Source organism: Oratosquilla oratoria, chromosome 43 (genome assembly GCF_046742065.1).
Source record: "Oratosquilla oratoria isolate Oo_2021 chromosome 43, ASM4674206v1, whole genome shotgun sequence".
NCBI classification, from domain to species: Eukaryota; Metazoa; Arthropoda; class Malacostraca; order Stomatopoda; family Squillidae; genus Oratosquilla; species Oratosquilla oratoria.
Window position 1 is genome coordinate 25,643,367 of NC_134819.1, and position 6,000 is coordinate 25,649,366.

At 37.5% G+C, this 6,000-nt stretch overlaps 2 protein-coding genes across 9 annotated transcripts in view; one reads left to right on the top strand and one right to left on the bottom strand.

The window, feature by feature from the left end:
- The window catches only part of LOC143021811 (uncharacterized), a 217,647-nt gene that overhangs the window by 98,788 nt on the left and 112,859 nt on the right, over positions 1 to 6,000 (top strand). The gene's annotated exons all lie outside the window — the stretch shown is intronic.
- The window catches only part of LOC143021813 (ileal sodium/bile acid cotransporter-like), a 95,313-nt gene continuing 94,640 nt past the window's right edge, over positions 5,328 to 6,000 (bottom strand). For all 8 annotated transcript variants that reach the window (XM_076179557.1, XM_076179561.1, XM_076179556.1 and 5 more), the window contains one exon: positions 5,328 to 6,000. This exon is cut by the window's right edge and continues 2,202 nt beyond it. The gene's annotated coding sequence lies outside the window, so the exon portion shown is untranslated.

Consider the following 6,000-nt stretch of genomic DNA (forward strand, 5'->3'; position numbering starts at 1 on the left):
TAGGATGAGATGGGTGGATGGAGTAAAAGGGGCATTACGAAAGAGAGGAATGTCTGCTGAGGAAGAACGGGAGAGAACAGAGTATAGGGGTGAATGGAGAAGGGTTGTGTATGGATGATGCTGTGATGCATGAGAGGGGTGGGAGATGGGGGTGAGGGAGTATGTATGAGAAATAAATTGACGCAGCCCGCAGCGATTTCTTCCCGTCTTCTCCTTTTCTGCATGAGGGGACGGAGAGGGGGGGGGGTCGCCGATTTAATGAAGCGGTCTTGCTGTGGATGTGCTGTGTCTTGCGACACTGCTTCTGACCCAGAGCAGTGGACAGGATGCAGGAATGACCCGTCATCCAGGAGGTGCCAAGATGTGAGGGAGGGAAGAGGGTGGAGGGGAGTGGAATATGTAGGGGATGGAATGGGTGGGAGTGGTTTCTATGCCTTTTTCTTTTTGGCTTCCTCCCGTGTAAGGGTGAAAAAATATTTTGAACAAGTTTATCAGGTGGGTCAAATTCAAAATTTCCTCCACTTTTACTCAACATTTCAGACAATATATTGAGTGAAGATATCTGGTGAAAATTTGCTTCGTTTTAATCAAATTAATTTTGAAGATTACTTTCTTCTCATCTACATTTGAGGGAGACAAAGACAACTGTCAGAAGGTCTTGGAAGTATAGATGAATAAATCTATTTTCTATATCACCACTTTCAATAGCTCTCCATTTGTTGTCTATTTGCTGTTCGTGTCAGAATCTTGATGTTTTTTGGGAAATTATCCGTTAGACCCATAAATGAAGATATCAAGGACCCTGATTCCACAAGTTCTGTGCAGCGAATACGGACCACATTTGAGTGGGAGGACGTTAGATTTGGGAAACAAATCCGTTGATGAGTCAGTGGTACGGTGAGGAGTTTGAAAGATGTTCTAAAAATAAACAAATAAAAGGATAGAAATATTTTACTCCCGTGCCACTCGGTAGAGATTATACGGTTGAGCGTCAGTCTTTGGTTGACATTGCACAAGATGGAATAGAGAAATCTTGAGCTGTTTGACCGAATTCAGACTAGCGTGGAATTCAGTATTAAGCCCCAAAAGTCACACCAAGCTTACGACCTGTTTCCGACCACCACCTTCGACGGTGGCACTTTGTTTCTCTCATGGTTAGCGCCAGATTATTTCATATTCATCTTCATGACGGGGAGGAGGGGGAGATTTAGTCCAATTGCAGCATTGTCTTGAATTCTTTTTATAAACAGAGGAACAGCACAAATCAGCCTGGTCGCCGGTGGCCGGAAACAGGTCGTAAGCTTGGTGTGACTGGGTCCTTACATAGGTCACAGTTCGAATCGAAAGGATCATCGTTCACGGGTCGTGACCTGTTCTTATATGTCTTCTTGTGGCCAGTTGTCACTAACCTTCCGTATGCAAGGAATCTTCACATTCGTTAGTTTCCTTACATAGAAAATTCAGTACTTCTTATGCATATGAACAAATAATGTACACACACAATTACTACAAGAATAGCACTAAATTGATTATATTTATATATACGAAGATATTACCTGACTTCACTCGGATCAGCAGCATCGTATATTGATAGAAATTATTTGTATAAATAGGAGTATTATAGCATTTTGTACAATAAACCATATTCATAAGGGATTAGGTTGTTATTATTAAAACTGGTATTCACAATTGTATTCTTATTTTCTTAGAAAAGAAATGAAGATTCACCTCACAAACACGTGAACTGTGACGTCATGAATTATTTTATTTCTACAGAAATGTAAATGCTGTACAGTGAACAATATTGCTGATAAGGCAGCTGTGACGATGTATCTTATCGATTAGGCCAGATCTTACTCGAATCTTATCTCTTACCACCGATAAAATATCCGTATAACGTCTTGAAGTCCCTTGTAGGTCAAGCAAAATCACTTGGAATTAACTAAATCTTTATAGATGACATGAAATTTTCACACAGGTTAAACACTTTATGTTGACGACAACGCGAAGAAGTACATTCATTGTGGAGTATTCGCTTATACTAATCAGCCCGCTTTTAGGAACCCTAAGGTAATTGCAAAAATTGGGAAAATACATTCTGTTTTGAACTTGCTCTTCCCAAAGAACCCGATATTATTGACTTTCAGGTATACAGTATATATGACGTGGTAGAAAGTGATCATGTAACGTTTCAGTTATAGTCATTAAAATTTGAAAACAAAAAACGAATCAAATAGAAAATGCAAACACAATTCCTTTAATTACGCAGATTTGAGGATTACAAGAGAAACATAGGTGAAACGTGGACTCCTAAACCTTTACAGTTCGGGTGTGAACGAATATGTACCATGAGTAAAAGGATTAGGAGAATCAGATAAAGGAATGACTTGACAAAAAATGTGAGGAAGCTACAAAACGGAGATGAGATTCAAAGAAAATGGACAAAAATAATATTGTAAAATATATAGATAAATACACGAGAATCGAAAGAGAGGAAGAAAGGTGCCTTGAAAAGGGTGTAATCGATAAATCCAAAGTTGAACCCAAGCTATACTGAAGATTTGCCAACTAAAAACTGAGTTACAGGGAAGGAACCTCTAAGCTATGTATAGGAGAAGTCTATGAAAATACATCAACTCAAACTGAAATAATGAACGAAGGTTTCCAGTCCGTTTTCTCTTCGGAAACTGGCTTTGAAGAGGAGAAAGTCGAGAATGGGAATGTTAAGATAAAAGATGTGAGCGTGAAGGTAAAGGAAATATATGAACTATGAAAGACTTGGACGCGAGGAAAGTTCCACTGACTGACGGCATCTCAAACTGGATACTTGAGGAATATAGAGAACAACTGTCGGAAAAAATTAATAAATTAATTAATTTTTTATTAGACGAAGGAATAATGCCACAGGATTGGAAGAAAGTTAATGTGGTACCAGTTTACCAACTGAACAATAAACCAGTTTCTCAGACCAGCATGGCAGCTAAATTGTGTAAAGATTGTGAAAAATGGGTGTGTTACTTTGTTACTTTAAAGAATATGGGCATTTTGACAGTTCTGTTTCAGAATTTATAAATAGATAAAATAAATCGAACCTGTTAATTTTCTGTTCGGTAGTTATAAGAGAGAAGGCTGTGTGGATTGAGCGTTCTTAGAAAGGACAAGGGAATACCTGAAAGACCGATACTTGAGGGCAGTAAAAAAGGATAAGATGTCAGGATGGAGGAAATTGACTAGTTGAGTCCCACAAGTCAATACCGACATCCGTAATGTTCTTAATTTCTGTAAATGATATGATAGAGGAGACGGCAATTCACACTGATATGTTTACAGACGAGGTGGAGCTAAGTGTGGAAAATTAACGTCAACATTCAAAGTGCTGGAAATGGACAAAAATATAAAAAAGCTGTCAACGATATTACTGTAGAGATGGTTCTAGAGGAAACTAAGTAAACCTGTTGATCAAACTCTAAATTTTTGCTGTGTTTATAGAGATTTTGCTTTTTCTGTAGTTTTCGCATACTGTTAAGCCCGATGTCTCTATAATGTGCTGTGGGGAGGTTGTTCCAAATGTTAACCACTAAATGTAAAGGAATATATTCTCACATTTAGGGATGTACTTTACTTATAGATATTTAAATGATGTCCACAGGTTGCAGTATCTTCTCTCAGTGAAAGCAAATCGTTTGTTACTGCCTTGTCATGCTTTCCTCTTAGTATCTTGTAACATTCAAACGTATCATCACGTATCCTTCGATAAACTAATGTTGGTGGGTTTATTTTTTTTAAATCACTTGATAGGATGAATTGCTTAAACCTGAAATAATTTTTGGGGCCATTCGTTTAACATTTTCAATGAATTTTGTGTGGTTTACCAGGTAGTGACACTATTAGAAAATCCAAAATATGGCCTTACAATTGAAAAAAAAAGTATTTGAAACATATCCGCATCTAAATATTCAAATGTTCATCTTATGAGACCTATCAGATTACTGGCTTTGCTAATTTCTTCAGCCTTATGATTCTAAACCTTTGGTCTCTTGGCACTGATTTCCCCTATTTTTGTCAGTTTTGTCCATAATACACCACTTTCTGATTTACTGTCTTTCTTCTGAACTTACTCCGTCATAACCAATATTTAGATATGCACACTTATCTGAATGGAGCTCAGGTATCCCTTTTTCAGACTAGTCTGTCATTTGATACGTATCTTACAGTAGTTTTCTTGCACCTTCCATATTTACAATACTTCTTAACACCTTGGTGTCATCTGCATACACATAAATGTCGCTTTCATTAGTAATCACATCCGGTAAGTGTATATTAGAAACAATACTGATCCCATTACATCACCATGCTCCTTATTTTCTACGTTTCAGAAACGTCTCAAACCAAGGTGCAGATCTTTCTCCGATCCCATAGCACCTTAATTGTATTAAATATCTGTTGAGTTGGACCTTATCAAAAGCTTTCATGAGATCGTGGTAAGCCATATCTGCGCCATAATCTTCGCCCATTGCCTCAATCCTGCTGACTAGTACTTTTAACAGCTGCAACACTTTGGATCTTGCTGATGTAAAACCAAGTTATTCTAAATGAATGATCCATTTTCCGAAATTGGCACGGAGGTCCACATGCACCACAAATTTATTAATAAAACCCAGGTACTCCTGGTAATCTGTCACTGGGTTGAAGGGATTTATATACATACATACATGTATATATATATATATATATATATATATATATATATATATATATATATATATATACATACACACTGTATTTAACATTCCCACCAAGTCGATACGGTACTCTTCTCTAAAATGAGTTGAATCGTCTGTCGTAGGTTAGAACAGAGTAATATTTGTTTAATACGTCATTATAATGCAGAGGTTAGATTTATATGTCAATACCCAACCAAACATGTTGAAAAAATATATATGTATACAAAAATGGTTTAAGGGATCTCCATGAAAACTGACATATAGGATTCAAGATACTAAGCTGATTCAAATTCCTGCACCATCGTCATCAAAAAGTTAACCTCTTCAATACGGGTCAAATTCTCGCGCGCAGCATTAGATGCCTGATGTACGATGATTCGGTGATGCATCACAATACTCGCGTTATAAAATATAAAGTCGGAGCTTTATTATTCGTTCTCTTTCACTCTGAATATACAGAAAACGTGATCACAAGCGAGTTCACAGAAAACGGGGGTTTTTCAGCTACAACTACAACATAAATATAATGAAGACGCTCACACCGTTGGCGTCATCGTATGAAAGAGATAGATCCTGGTAAGAGTGGCTTAAATAAACACCAAGTTTGAGGATTTATAAAATAATTTTATCTATAAACAATACATAATAATATCTACCATAACAACAATTTGCTATACATACTGTCGTCCGTCCGATCCCACTGACGTGGTCGTATTCATGGAGTACCCATAATTAGTTTGTTATTCACTTGTACTAATTGGCATAACATACGAGTACACCAGACCCTTCAAAGCCAGTATGGAACTCGGAACTGATTCTATTCTGACCAACACTAGGCCATTTCATTCACCCAAGGGACGTTACTACAACAGATTCGTGACTATATTGTTCCTCTTCAAACAATGATGCAATTTATAGATTTCATTCTGTCCAATGCCTGACAATTCTATTAGGCTGAGAGGAAAGGGGTCTTCACCGTAGTGAAAGTGCAATAACGTCCTACGACAGTTTGATTCATCTGAGGTAAAGGGCTTTCTTGAGAACTAACATCTTGGAAACGGTGACACAATTTAGACTATATTCTGGCCAATAGGAGACGATTTTATTCGTCTGTGGGGCGGAAATGGGGGCACACTATGGCGAGAATGGTGCCTCTTTTCGTTATGTATACATCACGTTTGATCATATTTTAGGTGAGGTTAAGTTAGGTTACATTATACATGGTTTGTGCATAGGCCCAGATATAGGTGATTATTTACACAGTAAGTTGTTTGAG